The sequence below is a fragment of the Protopterus annectens genome, chromosome 7.part1 (assembly GCF_019279795.1).
Source record: "Protopterus annectens isolate FY-2018-M chromosome 7.part1, PAN1.0, whole genome shotgun sequence".
NCBI classification, from domain to species: Eukaryota; Metazoa; Chordata; order Ceratodontiformes; family Protopteridae; genus Protopterus; species Protopterus annectens.
Window position 1 is genome coordinate 210759804 of NC_056740.1, and position 20471 is coordinate 210780274.

At 39.8% G+C, this 20471-nt stretch overlaps 1 long non-coding RNA gene across 1 annotated transcript; it reads right to left on the minus strand.

Annotated features, from left to right (window-relative positions):
* Window positions 1-7331: 7331 nt before the first annotated feature.
* Window positions 7332-20056, minus strand: LOC122807531. The gene is made up of 3 exons (XR_006365694.1): window positions 20044-20056; window positions 9955-9958; window positions 7332-7465 (listed from the first exon to the last, which is right to left on the minus strand). It is a non-coding gene; the product is annotated as an uncharacterized LOC122807531 (long non-coding RNA).
* Between the last annotated feature and the right edge of the window lie 415 nt (window positions 20057-20471).

The window sequence follows — 20471 nt, forward strand, 5'->3', positions numbered from 1 at the left end:
AGTGCAGCAAGTAGTATATAATTTTCCAGTAAGGTGTTTATGGAAATAACATTTATTCCAACTTCCTGCAATGTTGTCATTCAAGCCTTGTATAATATAGTTGAAATGGCTGTTTCAAGTGGAAATTATGAGTCTGTAAAATATATACTGGGATCACTGGTAGTCATTTTTAAGGCATAGCTGGGGAGGTTTGTTTATAACACTGTCAGTGTTGCTGTAGAGGGTGTGTAGGTGGGATGATCTTGAAGTATATCCTTACTATATAGTTGAAAGAGCTTTTCCAAGATGAAACAGTGAGTCCATATAAAATATGTTGGATTGTAGGTGATCATTGTTGTCGAAGGAGTAGGTAAAAGCTGAACCTGTTTGTTTAGCTGGCCAGCAGAATTGCTGTAGGAAGTATGAGGAGGAGGGGATCCTGAAGCGTATCCCTGTTGTCTTCTATGATAAAGTCGATGAGGCTGTTCCATATAAAAACAAAGGCTTCTATAAAATATATTGGCAATATAGGTGGTTACTATTGGTGAAATCTGTATTGGTGCTGCCTGTCCTTAAACATGTAACGAATGAAGTATTTTCCTTTTTTCCTTGGCTGACCCACAGCTGCCCATTGGATACTCCTAGCTTCTGTCTTTATTTACCAGGTCTACTGAATCTGATTTTGCTCCCCCCAACAGATTTTCCATGGGGGTTGGTGAGGTGCATAAAACATATTGGATAGCATCACACTGCAACTGCAAGTTTGTTTCCCCTTAAGGCCTAATATCTCCACCTGCACATGTGCAAAATGTTCAAAGGCCTGGAATACAGTGGGTGTTGCAGAGTATCAGCCATGTTTCCACATGTGACTCAGCCAATGTCCTGCCCCCCCATCATTGGACTACACATCCTGCACATCCCCAGTCTTTTCAAAGGATCAGCCATGATGGTGTGCCCGAATGCATGCTCCTCTCTTGTCCTGAGTCCATAATGAGTAAGCTGATGTAAGCCACTCAGGCTTACCCCCCACCCCTACATCTTCCAACAACTCAACAATAACTGAACTTATGTCACCAGGATTGGAATGAGGGCTATATTCTTCTGTGCCATGGAGCTGGACTAGCAATTGATGTGTTTTTCAGAAACTTTAAAGCATTGCTTAGGGGGTACAAGGAAGGGAATCTAGAAGTGTATCCCTACTTCCATTTATAATAGAGTTGAGGAGGCTGTTCTAAGCTGTTGTAAGGTGTCAATATAAAAATATACAGGTAGTCCCTATTGCTGAGGTCTCTGTGGGGGCTATGTAATAGCTAGGCAGTTTATTTACAGTATTCTGGTGGGGGTATAGGACTGGGGGATATTGAAGTATATGACAGTTGCCTTCTATAGTAGATATGAATTTTCTATTCAAAGATGAATTACGGGCGTCTCTATCATAACATTGATAGCTTAGGTTGTCGAATCCAAATACATCGACACCTAAGCGTCGAAAGCTTACAATAGAGAATGGCCACGTAATCATATTCTTTCCTTAGGAAAGAATTTGAGTGGCCATCCATAAACAAAACAAATAAACACCCGCAAACATAGTGGGGAGCTTTGCCCCCCCACACCCCCAGATGTGGGGGGGGGGCTGTGCTCCCACACCCTCCAACTAAATATACTAACTCTGAGATCACTCTACATTGGGGAAAGGGCAAATCCCTGATAAAGGCCACTCAAATTCTTTCCAGAGGAAAGAATTCGATTATGTGGCTGTTCGCTGTTGTAAGCTTTTGACGCTTAGGTGTCGAAGCTTAAGCATTCGACAAACTAAGCTGTTGATAATACAATAGGATCCCAACTAGGGAGTTCACACAAAATATTGTGGGAAAACAAGTCATTACTGCTGAAGTTTCTGTAGGGCTACTTGTTCCTGAAGATACAACAGCTGAAGCAGTTTGTCCAGAAAGCTGGCAAAATCATGGGGAAATGAGGTAAATCTTGAAATGCATCCCTATTATTTTATTTATCCTTTGTTGACAGGGTTAGTCAAACTAGGCTAATGGCCTCTTTTCAGGGAAGACTTGAGGTGGTATTCACACTACTAGGGGAAGTTTGGCCATGGCATCAGGTAACTTCCCCTTTTGTTTTAACAGGTGCCATGGGATGTTTTACATCCACCTGAGCTACCACCAGCTGAAGCAGATGAGACCTTGGTTTAATGTCTTAGCCAAGGGATGGTACACGCAGGAGTGTAACACCCTATTTTATGCTGAATTTCAGTGTCAGTAATTTGAAAATTAATCCAATCATCTGCACTGGGAAGAGAACACACTGCCTTCTGGTCATCCAGCACCAAAGGCAAGTGTGCTGTCTTTTGGACCATTGACACTGGCCAAGTTCTAGGGAGGTCAGGACAAGTAACCTATCGAACAGATGAGTTTTTATCTCAGATATTACCTGATTAACTGTTAGTTCCACAGTATTGAATAACATTGATGTATCTTCTGAAATAGAAATGTTATTATAGAAGAAGAAACAAGTATGACTGAATAGTTCTTTTACTTATTTATTACGTTCATAGGTAGTTACTAGGCTTGCAGTCCAGGGGACCATTGAGGAACCTGTCCTAAATTCACAGTTACCCAAGAGCACTGTCTGGTTAAGTGACTTGCTCAAGGTCGCACAGTGGACAAGCAAGGGCTGAAGGAATCAAACCCTGTACCACAGAAATTACAGCTCACAACCTTAACCTTCAGCACCAACAATTTATTAAATAGTAGCAGCTGTCAATTCTCAGTTCTGAGAAAATAATTTATTCCATTAAATCACAATCTAAACCCAAGAATCACTTCACAGTAACTCAAAAAACTTTCATAAGAAAAAAGTAAATGCAACTAGCATGCCAATTTTGGCATAGCACCCACATCAACACTTCACATGATATGAGGTCCCTATTCCATAAAATTCAACAAAACATAGCCAGGGGGTGGGGAGGCTTTAAAACTGTTGAAGCACTTGAAGGAACATCATTTAAGACATAAACAAAAACACAAGACACTAGCCACATTGCCAGATATGACTAGGAGACTGGGATCCACATATTTTATTTTTCTATTTCATATCCTCATTAAAGTTCCAGCGATAAAATAAAGTCAACTAAAATGATCACCCACCAGGAATAGCATATATTTTTAATATACAGCAACCGCATTGCCAAATTTGGATATGTATTAAAGCCTGTTTGGTAGACTTCATCATGAATATGTTTTTCTCTGACTTATACAAAACAGTCTTTCAGATAGTTGCACATAAATGAATTTGTCAACAAATCACCTCACTATTTATTTATTTATTTGTTTTCTGCCTACTGTTGTCTATCTCAGGACCCAATTTGCAAACTGCTTATAGCCCTTAATTATCACCTCATAAATTTGTTTGGTTCTGCAGTGAAACCTTCTAGTTAGATGACTAAGAAGCACTTATTAAATTTAGGATGGATAAAGTTACATGATGGCCTCTAGACAGTATAAAATACCACCATAATAGCCACAGTAAATGTGCTTTGACTGTAAACAAATGCAACTAACTATAATGCTTGAATGACTTAACAACTCCCATTGTCTATGTAACTTAACTGTGAGGAAATGAAGTACATATTGCAGTACTGTATACGTGGACCCATACATACAGAAGTGCGTTCTCTCCTAGTTACCCCATTGTAATGTGTGAGACATAATTAAATAAGTGCAGTAAGTCATGCTATGCTCTGTCTCGTATTATTTAAGCAATAATCCATGCAGGGGTGGACTATGGTGGAATTTACTCCCCACAAACAAGCTTTGAAACTGACAGCAAAGCTAGTGGAGCCAAAAGCTCTACCAGTGGAGTCACCCAGGGTTTGGTGTTGGGACCTCTTCTATTCAGCATCTATTTCTCAAATGTAAAAAACAATATCAAACTAAGTTTGCAGATGACTGCAAGCTAGGAGCAGTGAGCAAATCCCCAAAAGACGCAACCATCCTACAGAAAGGCTTGTCTTAAACAATTAACTGGTGCCAGACTCATGGACTAAAGCTAAATGCCAAAAAATGCAGTATTGTCCCCTTTGGAAAGTCGACTCCTCCAGGAAATTATCACATTGACAACATACCTCTAAGAGTTGACCCAGTAGTTTGGGATTTGGGAACTTATGTGGACTGTGACCTAACTTTTGATCAGCATGTGTCCACTGTGGTAAGGAAGTCCTTCTATACTGCTTAGCTCATAAGTAAGAGGATTGCTTCTAAATCCAGGAATGTCATTGCCCCCCCCCCCCATTAATCAGCCCTTATTTGGCCAGTCATTGAGAACAATGCCCCTTTTGACATGTATCTGTCCAAACACATGGAACAAATAGAACACATAGGCAGACATATTTTTCTAAAAGGATACAAGGCCTAAATAATATGTTCTACATGGACCACCTCAAATCTTTATTATTGTTATATTCGGTCTCTTACAGACTGCTAAGAGCTAACCTGTTTCTAGCTTACAAAATATTCTCTGAGCAATTAATGATGGTCTTGCTTCAGATCCATGAGTCAAATGCTATCAGAAATAATTGATTCAGGGTCCTAAACCTCTTTTGTAACACTAACAGAATGGTTTGGAGGGGCAGGTATATCTTGCAGAGGATACCACTGCTCTAGAACAGACTCCCTATCCACATTCAAGCATAACTTGGATCAATGGACGGGAAATAGGAAATTTACTTCAGGACACCCCCTGTACTATTAATGCATAGAGCAGATATAGCTCCTAAGGGCTTTAACCAAATAAATGGGTCCCCACCACATGTCTATCTTTTTCATAGGTTCATAGGTTGGTACAAGGCTCTCGTCCCTAGGGCCTATACAAGCCTAGACATAACAATTCCCTGTCTGTTTCTTCCCACACTATTTACTTCCCTGGACCCCTGTCTAGCAGGGTGAATGACGTGATCCCCGGGGTGAATTTCCTTTCTCCCATCCAATCATCAAGGTTCCTTTTGAAGAGGGCCAAAGAGGCGCTCTGCCTGACATGTATGAGCAGTCTATTCCAGAGTCTGGGGAGTCTCTGGGTCAGGAACATATCCCACCAGCATGTTTTGTTTATTGTGATGACAAGGTTTAGATCCCTGGAGCATGTGGCTCTGAGGGATTGGGATTTCTTTAAGTGTAGCATGTCCAACAGGTCTGGGTTTGACATGGCCTTGTATGTTAAGCAGAGATCACCTCGGAGTAGACGATATGCGACAGAGTATAGCTGGAGTTTTTTAAGGCGGTCAGCATAGGGCATCTGCTTTAGGCCTGTGATTCTTTTAGTGAGGTATTTCTGTGGCTTTTCCAGTTCTTGCAGATGTCTTGACAGGTACATACCAAATGGGACGTTGTATTCTATAATGGGTCTAATGAGGGATGAGTACAGTGGGACAATGACCTCCTTTTTTCTGGACGAAAAGCCCTTAGTGATGAGGTGTGCCACATAGAAAGATTTCTTGACTGTTGTGGTGATGTGGTTATTGAAGGTGAGACCACTGTCCACCTGTGTCCCTAAGTCTCTTATCACACTTTCGGTATTTTTTGTACTGCCACCTATGTGGTAATTCATGGGTACATGTTTTTTCCCAAAGGGGACAACTATACATTTCTTGGCATTGAGCTTGAGCCCATGGCTCTGGCACCAAGCATCTTTTTCTGTAAGGCCTTTTTGTAGAGTGTCCACATCATTTGGGGATTCAATAATGACTCCCAGTTTGCAGTCATCTGTGAACTTTGTTAGCCAGAGTCCCTTAGTGTTGGCCTGTACTTCAGAGAAGTAGATGCCAAACAAGAGAGGTCCCAGGACTGAACCCTGAGGTACTCCACTTGTCACTTGTCTGGAGCTGGATTTGGAGTCAGCTACTTTTACAGTGTGGGTTCTGTCAGTAAGCCAGTTGGCAAACCATTGAGTGATGTAGGGATTAATGCCCAGCTTAGTAAGTTTATCTATGATTCCAGAGTGGGGGATGGTGTCAAAGGCCTTGGCGAGGTCCAGATAGGCTGTGTGGACTGCCTTACCCTTGTCCACCACTCTGGAGACTGATTCGAAGAAGTCAGTCAGGTTCAGGAGACAAGATCGGCCCTTCACGAACCCAAACTGGGTGGGATCCAGTGTTTGAAGGTTGCCAATGTCTTTGTTTATAAGTTCCATGATAATACGTTCCATGGCCTTGCAGATCAGGCTCATCAGACTGATGGGGCGGTAGTTCCCGGGATCCAAGGTGGATCCCCCCTTGTGGAGTGGGATAACTGTAGCTGTGCGCCACTCAGTGGGCATGAAAAATGAGGTGAGGGTATGATTAAACATGACACTTAGGTGAGGTGCCAGTTCATTTTGTAGTTCATGTAGTACGCAGCCCGGAATGTCATCTGGTCCCATGGATGCTGTATTCTTAGCTTTGGAGAGTGCGTTTTTTTACCTGTGTGGCCGTTATTACTGGAATTTGGCAATCTTCCGGTACTGAGATTGGCCATTTAGGGGGTGAGAGGGGGATGAAGTTGGCACTGAATCGATCTGCCAAGATATTGGCAATATCCTTGGGATCAGTATATTTAATGCCATTCTGTTGTAGCTCAGAGCAGATCTGAGCATTGCCATTTAGATTCTTGACATTGTTATAGCATGCCTTGTGGTTGTCTTCAGAATCTTTGGCAATTTTATTTTTGTAACTAGCTTTGTAGGATTTTAGTGAGGGATCTCAGCTTCTTACTGAGGCTGGTAAGGGAGTTTTTTGCATCCTGGGATTTTCCTCTTTTCTTATACAGTTTCTTCCTTTTGTTGTAAAGATTATTTATGGCAGGGGACCTCCAGAATGGCTTCCTTTTTTTGGAGGAGAGCATCTTGGTTCTATTTGGGATGGCACGATTCATGCATGAGTGGATGTGCTCGTACAGTGCCTTAGTGTAGGACTCAGCAGTTGAACTTTCAGTTCCCGTCTGCATGGGTGTCATGAAGATTGTAACTTCTGACTTCAGTAGCATGAAGTTGGTTTTGGAGTAGTTTTTTTATGGAGGTTTCCTTACTGGGAGGTGTGGGGTGGGATGTGGATGTTAAGGGTGATTAGCTTATGGTCTGACCTGACCAACGAGGGGGTGACCATAGGTGTGGAGCATCGATTTCCCATGTTGGTAATGACCAGGTCTAGGATACTGGAGCCCCTGGTGGGACTATGGATTAGTTGATCCAGGGCATTGGAATTTATGAATTCCAAGAACCGTTGGGCAAAGATGTTGGTACATGAGTAGTTTTCCCAGTTAATGTCAAGGTAGTTGAAATCACCCAGTATTAGGGTGTTTGGTTGTATATTAATATTTTCTAGTATGTTTAGAAAGGTTTAGTGAGAATCTTGGGGTATGGTGGGGGATCTGTAGCAAGCTACAATTTGGATTGCAGTCTTACCTAGTGTTAGTTGCACCTGGAGAATTGCAGACGCATTGTGTTGCTCTTATTTAATCTATTATTTCTTAATTATTTATTTATAAAAAAATATTTATTAATCTATAATTTAATCTATTAATTCTCACTAGAGTAATATATAAATATAAATCTTGGAAATGATTATACGAGTCTAAACTTCATTGGGATAGGTTAATTTTAAGCACCAAATGGGATAATTAGCTGAACCTAAAATGGCCCACAAGGGCAATTAGCCTAGTACTAACCTATGAACCTGTGGGTTTACAGCCCAAGTATAACCCACAAATTTGATTTATATAGGGGTGATTTACTGACTGCTTGTGTCCCTCAGAGACAGAGGCACCAAGAGGGATGAAATATCACTACCTGCTACTCCTTATACAAAGAATTGATAGAGCTATGCCATGCTATAGTTATACAATCAATATTTTCTTTCTTGAAAACTAGCAAACCTTTGAAAAAAATAAAAAAACATGCCAGTCAGTCAAGGAGGGTTGCATGATATCCACATTTTTTTAAAAACGTTTTTATGTCTTACAGTACTGCAAGGTTTATGAAGGTGATAAGAAATAAAGTTAAAGTTCCAGGAAATAAAACTTCCTGTTATTATCGTAGCTGTTTGAGGTTTCTGTAGAGGGTGTGAGACTGAAACAACTGCATTCCAAATGCACAATTCATTTGAACTAGCAGGCAATGAAATGTCACATATAAACATATTGTGACAGGGTGAAACCTGCTTAGCCTTTAAATACACTGCCATGTTTATTTTACAGTAACAAAGTGTACTCTGTATTTGTACATAATATTTCTTAACAAGTGAATGTGATATCTTCTATTGTTACTTCTTCTGCAGGGAGTGCTTCACTGCGTAAGAGAGATAAATACACTTTTATCATGATATATAATTAGAAATGTTATACAAATCCTATCTGAAGTCCATGACACACAAGAAGGCATTTAATGCCAGCATATTGCAGAGCTTAAGCATTATTTCTAGTTATTTTATTGTTGCATTTGAATACCTAAATAGATGTTAGCAACTGTTAATAGTGGTTTGTGAGACATATGTAGACTTTTTTTAAAAAAATAGGAGAATCCAGGACATTGGGATTTGCATTACAGTTATTACACAATAACTTTCCAATGAACATTCATTTAGTCAATGACTTGTTTGTATTTCTTTTGAATAATTTGTGCCACAGTACATTTAGGTCATAATAAAGTGTATAATAGTATGGACATAGCAAATGTATATAAGGTTGTTCTCTGTGACTGAATGTAGTTTTTAGAGCTTCCAGTGACAAAATTGATGAGGAAGATAGAATCATATTGTATTAGCAGAATGTTTTGCTGGCATGAATCTAGAAAGATGAAATTATGAGGGGTGTATGAATGAGGAATAAAGTCATAAAAAGTGTGATTTGAACAGTATGGTATTAAACAGTGAGCATATTTACGAACAATTCATGCAGGAAAACTTGAAACATGAAGCTTATTTATCTAAGGCAATGCCAGCAATCCTGCATTATAAAGAAACTATCTTTTTACAAGAAATGCTATATGATGGGACTTGAGCCAGAAAACAATTTACGTGCAGAACAATTACACTGAGTGGTGGTATAAAAAGAGCATATGGCATGACTTCTGACACGGAAACTTCTTATGTAAAGCCTGAACAAATAAACAATTATTGGTAAAAACAATTTACAGTGTGACCCTGGCATTATATAAAGCTGATCACTGAATGTGATGCAAATGCAGGAACACAGAAGAAGTTACAAGATGGCAATCTATGTCATGGTACCTTTTTATATTACTGTAGAAGACTGAACAAGTTATATTGTGACATTAATAAGACTAAAGATACCCAAAGGCCTAAAACTGACAATGAAATAGGTAACAAAATGTATAAGGTGCTATCCAGGTTTCTGGTACTAGTAGAGCTGAAAAAATGTGCTGATTGCAGAAACACTACAAAGCCATTTGGACATAAAGCCATTAATAACTATAGAGTGATAGAAATTTCAGAGAAAGCAAAAGCAAAGAACATAATATAAGTATTTCTGGCAGCACTGGGGGAATGCCAGTTTGGAAATGACAACATTAGTTTCTAAGAGATGGGTTTGTGTGTAATATGTATAAAAACCCAGAGGCTTCCCATGCTTTGGAACAAGATCCCAGTTCGTATTAGGCAGAGCCCCTCACTGACTCTCTTCAAGAGAAATCTTGATGAGTGGATGGGAGATCGTAAGTTTACCTGTGTCACTGCTAGACAGGGGCACAGTAAACTAATTCTATTATATAAGGGGACCTTCATTGTGTTACTACTAGACACAGTATTCTAAATTTATTCTGTAAATTTTTGTACCATTTCATGGGGTGGCAAATGCCACATCACTATGGCTAGGCTTACAAATGCCCCAGGGCAGATAGCCTAGTACTATACTATGAAACTATGAAACAGAATATAAAGATGCCTACTATCAAAGAAATAAACAAATATTTAGAGGAAACGGCACTAAATATTGTAGCAACTGTGGAAGAAACTACAAAAAATGTGACTGGAATGCAATAACACATATCTGAGTAACCTATTAAAAGAAAAACTAGTAAAGGCAACTAAAATCAATCATGTTTTCATTATGGAAAGATGCCACACTACATAATGATTCTAACTGTTCGTTAGGAGAAAAAAAAGGCTGTAGAAATCAACCAAAGAAAGGCCATATAAGAGAGTCTACAGATGGAAATGTGGTACAAAGAATGCAAGTAATAAAAATAATGTGTAGAAAAGAACATGTAGCACTATATAAAGTGATAAGGATTAACTACAGATGAGAAATTATACAAAATCTGGGGACAAAAGAAGTTTTCATGTTTAGAATTACATAATATACGAGTTCTCCAGAGGTGGCAGACGTGAAACAAAAAAATAGAGTTGGATTCACGGGTAGCATTTTCTACCATTTCTATCACTTAGTACAAAATATTTTTAAGCATACCTTTAAAAAGGTCAAAGGTGTTATCAAGCACATATACAGGTAAGCAAGTAGCTTCATAAAAGGAATATTAAGGTGCCCATGATAAATAACAGAACATATTTATTTACTTTTTTATTTATCATAGTAGGCTGGTGATTAAACCTTTTTTTAGCTGTAACCCAGTCCATTTAGAAAAAAAAAAGAAAATATAAAATGTAAAATGCAAAAACAAGGAGGGAGGAGAAAAAGCAAAGCAAAAAAATATACAGTATAGATGAAATGGATACAAGCAAGTAAAAACTTAAAAATCAACAAGCAAAACAGCACTAAACAAATAAATAAAGTATACAGAACAAGTTACCCCATGTGGTATCTATGTATATATGAAGACTGAGTCTTGACTAATTTGTGTACCTTACAACAACTGCTATCCAATAAATTTGTCTGCACCAAATTCCAAGGTGTCATTACTATACCCATAAATATTGGTATGTAACGTGCTCCCCATCTCATCACCCCACAAAAAACTGTTACTGGATTGATATTGTTATATAACTCCCATTCCCTCCATCATTTTACAGTCTGAAGTCCACTTCAGGTGACACCACTTATAAAACACTCTCTTCTGGGTTGCCCACCAATGCAATAAAAGATCAGGGAGAGCCAATCCCACTTAATCAGCAATGTCATGTTCACTGTATGCCCCTAGAGTTTTGGTTCTAGCTCATATGAACTTTGCAAATAAATCACAAGTTCATAGGTACTTATTAGGTCCTTGCTCTGCATTTCCATGGTAATTATTATCCCTTATATTTTGTTATATGAATCTCTCAAGATGGGCTGCACAAGTGTGAATTTCCAAATATCAGCCACACAACTTTATGTTGGGTACTTACAAGTTTCCCATATCCATGAGTGCCACTGGTGCTAAACCAGGCCTGAATTTCTGGTTACTTATCAGGTTTGTCCAAGAGAAATACTTTGATTCGTGTGGAGAGGAAGCTGGTTCCATAAAAGTGGTACTCTCTGTGATACAGTCCTATCTCTCCAGCACATTCTGTTAATCTTACTAAAGAGATTGATGTCACTTGAGCTAGTGTTTCTGATTCCACTGGACTTCAAACTGTATAATAGGTCTAATAAAATAGGGTCTGTTGAGGCTCTATACACAAGGCAGAGGTCACTGCTTAATAGCCTGTATGTCACCAGAAGAGAGACAAGGTTTTGAGGTGGTCTACATAGCTTTTATGATTTAGGCCTTAGATTTTTTTAGTAAGGAGGTATTGCAGTCATTCCAACCTTTGGCAAGTGTTTTAACAGATACAAACCAAAAGGGCCATTATACTCCGTGATGGGTCAAATGAATGCTTTATACAGAAGAACAATGTTGTACCTAGATCTATATGCCATATCCTTTGATATAAGCTGTGCAGTGAAAAAGAACGTCTTTACTATAGAGGATGCATGGCAATCAAAGGACAGTTCATTGTCAACATAGCTTCCCAGATCTCTAACTATGGGATCCGTTTTTTGGGGTGTTGTCAATCTGATAGTTACAAAGGGAGCCGTGTTTGCCAAAGGATGCCATTATATTTTTCTTGGCATTTTGTTTCAGTCCATGGTTTTAGCACCAACTATTTGGTTTGGGTTAGGCAGTCTTGTAAGATCATGGTGTCCTCTAGGGAGTTTATAATGACACCAAGTTTGCAGTCATCCACAGACTTTGCCAGTCACAACTCCTTAACATTATCTTTGACCTCTGATAAGTAAATGCCAAAGAGAAGTGACCTAAAGACTATACCCTGGGCACTGCAGCAGTGACAGGTCTTTTGAAGGCGATACCGCTGCCCACCCCTACTTCCTATGTTCTATTTGTGAGATAATTTGCTATTCAGTGAGTTACATGGGGTTAGCATTTAGCAGGGAGAGTTTATCAATGATGCCTGAGTATGGGATAGTGCTGAATGCCTTTATAAGGCCCAGATAGGCAGTGTCCACTGATTTGTCCTCATCCATTGCCTCAGTGACTTTTTCAACCAGGTTAAGAAGGCAGGACCTGCCCTTAATGAATCTGAACTGGGTTTGGTTGAGATGCACTATGTCTGTAATGGTCCCTTCCATAGCCTTACAGATGAGGCTGGTCAGGCTTATGGGTCTGTAAATACCCAGGTCTATTGTAGCTCCACCTTTGTGCAAGGGAATAACTGTTGCTGTTCTCCATTTACCTGGCATAAAACCTGTTTTTGAGGCTAATGTTGAATATTTTCTGTAGGGGTCTGACAATTCATATTTCAGGCTAGCCATTAGGTAGCCTTGTATGCTATCTGACCCCATAGACATACTGTTTTTAGTTTTAGATATTGTCTTGAGAACTTGTTCTTTGGAGATGTGGGGGTAGATATAGATATCTGATCTGAGAATATTGGAAGGAAGAGAGGGTGAAGTTGGAGCTGAATTTGTCTGGTAGTAGATTGGTTGTATACTCTGTGTCTAGGTATGAGATATCATTTACTATTAACTATGCACAGTGCTGGGCATTTTTTCTGAGATTTCTAACATGGTTAACAAAGGTTTTGTGGTTATATTTCACCTGGATGGCTATTTTTACCTCATATATGGCTTTGGTTGATTTGATCAGATCAAGATTCAGAGTTCCTTATTTAGTTTAGCAAAAATGTTTTTTGGCTTCTTAGAGTTAGATTTATTTTTGCATGCAATGAGTGTTTTTTTTCTTTTATTATACAGCCTGTTTATGTTAGCGTTCCACTATAAGGGGTTAGTTTTGAATTTTGCATTGTATTTACTTCTGAGGGGGGAAGATACATCAATGCAAATATTTACATGTGCATAGAACTTGGCAGTAGAGGATTCTGCTTAAGCAGAGGGATCATCAAGGTGAAAGGGGCTTTTGAACTTATTCAGGTCATCACTCGGTTTTAGTATATTAGCCTTGCATAGTCTCTGAACATTGAAGTTCTGAAGGATGCTTTTGGCTTCATTTGTAAAATAAATGTGACTGAATTGTGGACTGATTTGACCAGAGAGGAGATTACAATAGGTTGGGAGCAGAGCTGTCCCATATTAGTAAGGATCAAGTCCAGGATTTTATCTCCCTTTATTGGGGTTGGACTAACTGGTTTTAGGGATTTTATATTTATGAAGTCTGAAGAACTGTGATGCTGGGATAATGGATATCTGCTAAATTAATGTTTTTGGTTTAATACACAATGACTCCATACTGGTTAGATAGGAGGTATGGGCTGGGGGAGGGGTCCTCTAGTTAACTATGATGTGATAAAGTGCTGGTTTAAAATAAGATGGGTGTGGAGGAGTTCCAAGTCATTGTCTTTTCTAACAAGGCTGGAGATGAATTTTTTTTAAGAGTATAGAGACACTTCTGCCTTTAATGTCTACTTCTAATGCAGTGGGCCTGTACAAGTAATAAGCTCTGAAGCTCTTCAGTGATGGATTGCTTTCACTGGTCTTGAACCAGGTCTCTGTGACAATGCATAAATGCATACATCTATGTTGTCAAGATAAGTAGTGCTTGCAGGGTGTGAAATTTTTTGTAAAGACTACTAGCACTGAACAGTAATACTTTAATATTGTCCTGATTCTGTTTAGTTATGTTGAAAACTTTTGAGGACTTACTTTGTCTCAAAAATTCATAATGGGGGAGGACAAGGTTTTAGCTGAGATAAGGAAGCCATGGGGGGTGAGGTGCAGGCTATCCCTGGCAATGCAGTTTGGACTGTCTACCATCTTTTCCCAGGCTAATATATTATACCCCCTTGGAAAGACACCAGAATCTAAGCCAATTGTTGAAGTCAATTATCTTTTAATTGGTGATGGTAAAAATACTGCTCAAGGCTGGGTTCATACCTCCCTCAGACACATTTCGCAAGCTCCATCATGTCTTTCTTCATATAGTCCAGGGAGGTATGTCTTAAGTCATTTACACCCACATGTATAATGACTGTTATATGTGTACTTGTGGTGCAAGGACTTGAGGGCTTGCATGATGTAGTGAACCCTGGTTCCTCATAGGCAGCTGACTGTGACTCTCTTTTTGCACAGTCAGGCAAGTGGTGCTTTAGTGTGTCTCACTATGGAGTCACCTATGACAAGGATAGTGGTATGTGTGGTGCTTTGCCTTATGGACATTTGGACTTAGTCTGTGTGACTCACAGATGTATGTTTCATGGTTGGTGTTGCTTGTGATGTTTGTTTGAGAGACTGTTGAGGATACTTGTTTCTGGAGTTCATTTAGGAGGCCTCTGTGGTTTGGGTAGGTTACTTCTAAGAGACTCAGCACATGTAGGTCTGTGTGTTTGGTATGAGCTGTTTTAGATTGATTTCATGCTGTATAGTGCTGTCAGCCTTGTTATTTGTTGTATCTTTGTTGCAGAGCTTTATCTCCAGTAACATTATATATGTACATCTCTCATACATTGTGGCAAAATGTTTAAGTAGAAAATGGTTGTCAGTGAACTTGAGACAATTGCTGCATTATCTCAGGAGGCATATTTCAACCAAGCTTGCTACAGAGATAGTTGTAAAGTGTTTCAGTTGGCTACTACTGTGGGCTGAAAGTTGAGTAGTTCCTAGGATGGTAGGAGCTGCTTATCTGGTGTGCTGTCTAAGACCGACACTAACTACAACTCTTTTCACAAGGAGGAATGAGAGAATGCATACAACTACTATTCAGTGTGTTCAGCATTTTTGGAGTAGGTTACAGATAGAGAAATGTATGGTTTGAAGTGCTTGCATCTTTACAATGCACGGGTTAAAAGGCCATGCGATGAGCAGCACCTTGTAAACACAGACAACTTATGATAGCAGAAAAACAATACAAAAAAATTAAAATGAGCTCACTGACCAATAGCAAATCAGCACAACACAATATTCTACAAACAAGAAGAGGCCTAGAAATGGCTTAAATCTTCCTCTACTCTCATTAGAGTTTAAACTAAAGCAGTTCTGACTTAGAAATAAGTGCAGAGCTATTTTAGTAATTCAGTACGAAATGTAAAAGTACTTATCCTAGGGATTTCTAGGCTGGTAGTTAATCAAATCTGGTATAAGACAATTAGTAAGGTGGTTGATTAGCACTGAGCAGCTCTGACCAAATGGACACAAGGCTGCATTAATGCAGGCAACTTACAAGAACTGTGGAGTAAAAAAAACAGTCAAACAAACCCACTGGCAAAGAGCAATACAGCACAATTCAAGGTTCTACAAGCAATCAGAGGCCTAAAAATTGTTTAGTTTGTCCTCTTCTCTAACAAGAGTTTAAAGCAAAGCAATTATGACTCAGTTCCCAATAAATGCATATATGCCAGAAAAAAGGAACTAAATGAATTCTAATGAAATTAATTTGAAGGAAGTGTCTATGATTGGAACAGAAGAATGAAGGGATTTTAAAAGAAATGTAGAAAGAAGGGTAAACCTTCTAGGTAGTGCAATGTGTACTAAGCAGGCAGGAAGATAACAAGACAGGTAACTTGAGCTTTAACAGTCTAAGGGGATGAATCTCCCAGCTTGATCTACTAGTTCCCTAGAGTATAAACAAGTGAAACAAGACTGGGAGGAGTTTCCAGAGACAACTTATAGTAACACGAGTTAACTAAAGAGCAATACTGGCTGATCGGATGAGTGACTACAAAGTACTATGGATCTGTGGAATACAGTGGGAAGGAAAAGTACGTAAATAGCATATATAACTGAAACGTTTGTGCTTACTGAAAATAGCAATGAAAAATGAGAAGGAGGGACTTGGTAGTCCAATTACCATATCAACCTCAGGGTGGGAGGGTTGAGGAAATCATATCAATGCCAGGGTGAGAAGGTTAAGGAAAAGTCCAACAGAACAGTAACAAATCAGAGACAAAATCAGACACAAAACTTCCAGGCTCACAGTACTACAGGCCTAATAGAACAAAATAATACACTTAGAACAAAGAGATTTAAAAAGGATTCTGACAGAATATTAGGATAAAACGAGTGCAAATGCAAACAACAAGGCAGACAATGGCACTCCTGGTTGGTCCCCCTAGCCAACTGAAAGGGATCCAGAGGTGAAAACATATTGGACCTGGTTATCACCAACATGGGTGACAGATGTTCCATACCAGAGGTCATCCCGTCACTGGTTAGATCAGACCATAAACTGATCACTCTGGATGTCCACCCCCCCCATCCCCAACTAAGGAAACCACAGTAAAAAAATTTCTAAAGCAAACTTCACCTTACTTAAGACAGAGGCGGTAAGTTTCACAGCCCCCACGATAAAGGATAACACTGCCCAAGATGCAGAAACCTTTACAAATGCACTCTATGAGCACCTACAAGGATGTATGGATCGTGCCATCCCTAGCAAAACCAAGACTCACTCCTCTAAGAGAAGAAAACCAGTCTGGTGGACCCCTGCCATAAACAGGCTATACAATAGACAGAGGAAACTGGTTGAGAAAAAAGCTAATCCCAAGAAGGAAAGACACCCCTGATCAGTATCAGTAAGAAACTGAGGTCTCTCATAACATCATCCAAGGCTAACTTCGAAAGAAAAATAGCCAAGGATTCAAAAGATAACCACAAAACCTTCTTTAGCTATGTTAAGAATCTAAGTGGCAACTCACAGATATACACTGAACTAGTGGAAAATAGCACAAAATATACTGAACCTACTGATATTGCCAACATCCTGGCAGATAGATTCAGTGCAAAGTTCACTCCCTCACACCCCCAAAAGGGCCCACAACAATACCGGAAAAATGTAGTGTCCCCGCAATCACAGATGCACAGGTGAAAACAGCCCTTTCAAAAGCCAAAAACACAGCTTCAATGGGGCCAGATGGTGTCCCAGGCTGCATCTTGCATGAACTACAGAACAAACTAATCCCCCCACCTAAACACGCTGTTCAACCTCAGCCTCTCCACAGGCTACGTCCCCATAGAATGGCGCACAGCAACGGTTATTCCACTCCACAAAGGAGGGGCCACAAATGACCCTGGTAACTATCGCCCCATAAGCCTGACTAGCCTGGTTTGCAAGACTATGGAGCCCATCATCATGGAACTCATTAACAAAGACATTGGGAACCTCCAAACACTTGACCCGACCCAGTTTGGCATTGTTAAGGGCAGATCATGCCTACTAAACCTGGTTGACTTCTTTGAGACAGTCACCAAGGCCATAGACGAGGGAAAGGTGGTTCACACAGCCTACCTTGACCTCACCAAGGCTTTCGACACAATTCCCAACTCAGGTATTACAGAAAAACTCACCAGCCTGAACATAAACCCCTACGTCACGAGATGGGTTGCCAACTCTCTTACAGACAGAACTCACACAGTAAGAATAGCGGGCTCCAGGTCCGACTCTAAACCAGTCACAAGTGGTATCCCACAAGGCTCGGTCCTGGGACCCCTACTGTTCAGCATATACTTCTCAGAAGTACAGGCAAACACAGGAGGACTATGGCTAACCAAGTTCACCGGTGATTGTAAACTGGGAGCCATCATTGACTCTCTGGCTGACATGGACATCTTCCAAAAAGGCCTTACTGAGACAGACACCTGGTGTCAAAGTCATGGCCTCAAGCTAAATGCCAAAAAATGCATAGTCATCCTGTTTGGGAAAAACAAAACACCCACGAATTACCAGATAGATGGCAGCCCCCTTAATACAGAAGAGGTAATAAGAGATCTGGGGACCCAGGTAGACAGTAATCTCTCCTTTGACAGTCATATTCCCAAAGTAGTTAGGAAATCCTTCTATGTGGCCCATCTAATTACTAAAGGGTTCACATCTAGAAATAAAGAGGTTATAGTGCCCCTCTACTCGTCACTCATCAGACCCATCATAGAGTACAATGCCCCATTTGGGATGTACCTCACAAGACACTTCCAACAGCTGCAAAGACCACAAAAGTACCTCAGCAAGAGGATTACTGGCCTCAAACATATGTCCTACGCAGCCCAAATGAAAAAACTCCGGCTATACTCAGTGGCATATCGCTTACTCAGAGGTGATCTCTGCCTGACTTACAAAGCCATGTCCAACTCAGAATTGATGGACATGCTCCACCTAAAGAAATCCAAGTCACTGCGAACCACGTGCTCTAGTGAGTTAAACCTCGCCACAACAATAAATAGAACATAAAAGAAAACTGAACACCACAAAGTCCAGCCGCCAATCCAACAAGATGACTCACAGCGAAATAAACAGCAGTTTATTGAAGTAGGCGAAAGCATCTTTTTATGCTTAGTCTTATAGTTCTGTATTTATTTTGCCTACTTCAATAAACTGCTGTTTATTTCGCTGTGAGTCATCTTGTTGGATTGGCGGCTGGACTTTGTGGTGTTCAGTTTTCTTTTCTGATTCTGCCCTGGTGGGTGTTATTGTTTTTTATTTTAATAAATAGAACATGCTGGAGGGATAGATTCCTGTCACAGAGACTCCCCATGCTTTGGAACAAAATTCCAGACCACATTAGGCAGAGCCCCTCACTAACACTCTTAAAGAGAAACCTTGACGAGTGGATGGGTAACAGAAAATACACCCCTGGGATCACTTCACTGGCTCTGCTTGATAGAGGATCAGTTAATTAATCAATGGGGCGGTGAAAGCTGACACACTCTGGCTAGGTTTATAAATGCCCTCAGGCAGATAGCCTAGTACCTACCTATGAACCTATGAACCTAAAGGTTGACTGCTAATCTGTACTTACGCCTCAGGCCCACTATATGCTTCAGTCAACAGATATACAAACTCTGGCAGGAAAACCAGTCTCCCAGCACCTCAAGCAAAAAAGGCTAGCGAGTTCTATCAAATGCTTCAACAGCATCTAGAGGTACAGTTACAAGTGGAATACCCTCCATCTGAACGCATTGTATTATCATCAATATTTTCATTAAAATATCTGATGTTTGTCTACATACTTGGTCAGAATGCACCAAGTGCAGAACTTGTCTTTTTAAACAATGGACCAATATACGCATACAACATTTATAGTCAAAGTTCAATATTGTAATGAATCTATATAATTCTAGTAAGAACAGGTCCTTACCTTGCTTATAAATGTTCAGATATGACAGCCAGTTTCCAGCTTCAAATGATCTCACACTTACTTAGCACTTTGCTAAGGAGCAGCAACAGTTTTTCCTAAGACTCATTCTTAAGTCAGGTCAAAAAATTATTTAGAAAAAACAAATAAGCCCTGGGATTTCTTTTTCTTCTTATGATTACAGACCAGTCTAAACTCTGCCTCCATCACCAGGGTCAATAGCCTTATAGGCTCTTTGCTCTTCACCCACTTAAGTGAAAGGCTGCATAGCCATACCCTAATCCAAATATCAGGAGGCCCCTGATTGTTCTGAGAACTCTACATCCCCTCATGATAAGCAAGTAATACACCTAAAATTTCTGGAATGGACCAATGTTCCTAATTTATAGATCAGTCTTTCACTGGTCTACTGTCTAAGTCACTGCACCAAAGCTTTTTGAAATTCTATAGAGTTATCAACATATTTAATCTGAAGTTTGGCCCTCCTAAATTTTTCTTTTTTATCCAAAATCTTTACCATCTCCAACTTTGCCTCCTTTAAAGACTGTTCCTACACTAGCTTGTTGGAAAGATACAAAGCTTTTGAACTGGATTTTACACAAACTTCTTACCTAACTTCCTGGGATTCAGGAAAAAATGCACAAAAAACAAATTTCAAAACATTTACATGCTTTATTTCTGAAAGGTGTATTTCATGCAGGCATATTATATGAAATTGGGACTGTCTGATACATGTGGTTACCCGGGTCCTTTTAATCAGATTTTTTAAAGTAGTAACATTACAAGATAATATTTGTAAAACCTACAAGAAAAACCTAGCCAAGCTAGAGTTTTCATTGTGTGATACCTTAAACCTCATATAATAGAATTCCATGGGATATGTGCCCCTTAAGGATATCAAGTGTTTCAACTATATGGCTTCTGAATGCCCATAGCTTTTTACTTTTCTTTTTAAGTCCTTTTGGATACATTCAGGCCAATA